The sequence below is a fragment of the Macrotis lagotis genome, chromosome X (assembly GCF_037893015.1).
Source record: "Macrotis lagotis isolate mMagLag1 chromosome X, bilby.v1.9.chrom.fasta, whole genome shotgun sequence".
Lineage (NCBI taxonomy): Eukaryota > Metazoa > Chordata > Mammalia > Peramelemorphia > Peramelidae > Macrotis > Macrotis lagotis.
In genome coordinates, this window is record NC_133666.1 from 3,819,170 (window position 1) to 3,822,559 (window position 3,390).

General features: G+C 34.0%; 1 pseudogene; it reads right to left on the minus strand.

The window, feature by feature from the left end:
• Positions 1 to 1,894: 1,894 nt before the first annotated feature.
• Positions 1,895 to 2,956, minus strand: LOC141497446 (glucosamine 6-phosphate N-acetyltransferase pseudogene; annotated as a pseudogene).
• Positions 2,957 to 3,390: the final 434 nt, after the last annotated feature.

The following is a 3,390-nucleotide window of genomic DNA, read 5'->3' on the forward strand; positions in this document are numbered from 1 at the left end:
TACCTAGCTGTGTGGCCTTGGGCAAGCCACTTAACCCCATTTGCCTTGCAAAAACCTCAAAAAAAAAAAGAAGAAGAAAGAAAGAAAGAAGAAAGAATGTCCTAGAAATCTGTAGACAACAACCACTAGATTCTTGATTAGGGGGCAGATATAGATTGAGTGGAATTACAACTAGTACTGGAAAGGCTAGTCAGAAAGTTGGGTTTCACTGAGTATCAGAAGATGGAGGGATCAAGAAAGGAAAAGATTTATACTGAGAATTTGTTAACAATGGAACCAACACACCAGAAAACTCATTGGAAGAGAATGGGGCAGAGACAGATTAAATCGGAGGAAATAGGAAGAAAGGAGCAGTTAGTGTGAGAAAAAGTAGAAGAGTTTGAACAATAGCATCATTGTGACTCTATTAGGGTCGAAGTATGTTCATTCTTGAGGTATGAGTTTAGGTAGGGTACCATTGTCTGTGGGGATTATTCAGAGGTAGAATTGTCCCTAGGGTGTCAGGCAACAGAGTATGCCTGGAAAGAGTTGGGAGCAAGGAGAATGGAGGGTAGCCAGGAAGAAACAAGGCAACTGTTGTGGAGACGTGGGTAGCCAGAGAGTGTGGAACACATTTGAATGATCTGATGTGATGAAGGAAGAAGAGGGAGCTCTCATTGGATGATCTCAATTTTTTATTGAAGTATGATGGTCTTTTGACTCTTTTTGTATCCCCAAAGTTCAGCACTGTCCCTGGCACATAACAGGTGCTTTTTGAAATAGTTTTATTTTTCAATTATATGTAAAGACAATTTTTAACATTCATTTTTTATAAAAGTTTAAGTTCCAAATTTTCTCCCTCCCTCTCTTCCCTTCCACCTTCCAAGATGATAAAGATTTTTAAAAATAGAGTACTAGTCATGTAAATAGAATTTTAAGTTTTTATTTATACTAAAAATAAAATCATAAAACAGCAAATTCTGAAAAAATACATGTCATCACTGAGAAAAACCCCATCAAATTTTATGAATGCAACAACAGCATTGTGATTTTTCCATAAAGTGTTCATCAAATGGGTAGTTGAAATTTGTTGCTGTGTGCATCAATGAAAAGCTATTGAGAAAGATCTGTTTTCAGAGCTGGGAGAAATATATCAGATAAACACAGATGCCTAGATTGAGTGAAAATCAAATTATAATGGCATGATTGAATAAAATGAGCTATATTACATTTCACAGGTAAAAATAGCTACTTCTTACTTTGAATCTCATCATCCATCACCCCCACCCGTGGTTCAATAGGTTTTCATCAAATTGATATACTTCAAGTGGAAGGTTTTTATTTTTAAAAGTCTAATCTGATATTTGCCAATATTATTATTATTGTTATTATTAGTTCCCCCAAATATCTGTGTCCAATGAGTTATAATGGCTAGTTTATTTAAAATTAAGAAGTTAATCTGCAATAAAATTCATGTCAGTATTAGTTTTTGATATAACTAAAGAAACTAGTTATCTAATAATTTTTGTATACTGCAGGACATTCTCTTACACAATCTGGTTTTTTTGGATAAGATATAAGATAGTAAACGGATACTCTATATACTTTGATTGCAAAGAAATAAAATCCAACTTTTGATAAATTCAGGAACATTTTCAAGTTAAAAGTATCTTCTTTTATTTAAAAGTTATCTCCTTCATTACATTCTTTTATAGTCTAATACTATGTACATTCAACCAATCTAATTTAATTTTCTAATAATATGCCAAACTTGTGGACTAAAATTTTTATCCTAAATTTTATGGGAGGAAGGGGATGTCAATGGCTTTGGAACTAAAAAAATAACGTTGATTTTCTAAAAGATTGACCTAACTGCAGTAAATTGCTTTCATTCTAAAAATGATTCTTGTTATCATTACATGTAGTTTTCTTCAGATATGGGATATGTAAAATTTTTATAGAAACCAACATTTTGTGGCAGGCATTCAAGGCTAATTTCATAGCAGTTATGTTTTTTTACTTAGCAGAGTGAGAATTAACAATAACAGTTTTTCCAGTTGGTTTCCTCTGCATTCATTACTCACAACACCTACTCTTTCACTCTGTACATGGACAAATTTATGTTCTTTTATCAAAGTAGATTCAGCAACAATCAGTTCTATAGTAACACCTACAACTGTAAAAAACAAATTCTTGATTTCCCCATTAGCTCAAATGATCTCATAAATTGCTCAGAGCTGACCTCTCCAGTTTCTGTCAGCTGACCAAGTTAATTTTAAAAAAATTCTCTGTTTACATCTGTATCCAAAAAAAGAACTGTGGAATTTGAACAAAGACCAAGGACTATTACTTTTAATTTAGAAAAAAAAAAACTGCTATCTTATTTTCTGATCTTGCTCTTATACTTCAATTTTCTTCCTTAAGGATCTGATTTCTCTCTCATCACACTCAATTTCAATCAATGTACAACATGGAAACAATAGAAAGACTGGCAAATTGACTTCTGGGGGGGGGGAAGTAAGATTAGGGGAAAAATTGTAAAACTCAAAGTAAATAAAATCTTTAAGAAGAAAAAAGCAGGGGTGGCTAGGTGGCATAGTGGACAAAGCACCGACCCTGGAGTCAGCAGTACCTGGGTTCAAATCTGGTCTCAGACACTTGATAGTTACCTAGCTGTGTGGCCTTGGGCAAGCCACTTAACCCCATTGCCTAGCAAAACAAACAAAAAAAGCAAATAAAGGAAAAAAATTCTCTGTTTAACATCTATGGTACAAAGAGGCCTCAAAACCATACTGTCACCTCAGTGTGTTGAGAAAACACTGGAGAAAATGTTACAGTATTCTGGGTTAATCATAGGCATTTCATCTGGTTTCATGTTTGAATGAATAACAGTATCATTCCTATGCCTACCCTCACCAAGTGAACAGCATACCAGTCCCGACTCAATTCAGCCTTGCCCCTTCCAGCATAACGGCATTCTGATTACCAACCTGGCACTTCAGCTTACCTGGCTGCAAGGCCAATGATTAACAATTTGATATAGCATGCATATATATATATATATTATATATATAATATATATATATATAATATTTATATATTTATATGATTGCATAGACACATATATGCAATCATATAAAACCAATTTCCATATCAGTCATGTTGTAAAAGAAGAAAGTTTGCAAAACAATGACAATTTGCAAAAGGAAAAACCACAAAAAAATAAAGTGAAAAAAGTATGCTTTGATCTTCATGCAGACCCAAACAGATCTTTCTCTGGAGTTGGATAGCATTTTCCATCCTGAGTCCTTTGGAATTGTCTTGGATCATTACCTAGCTGAGAATTGCTAAGACATTCACAATTCATCATATAGCATTGCTCTTACTGTGTACAATGTTCTGGCTCTGCTC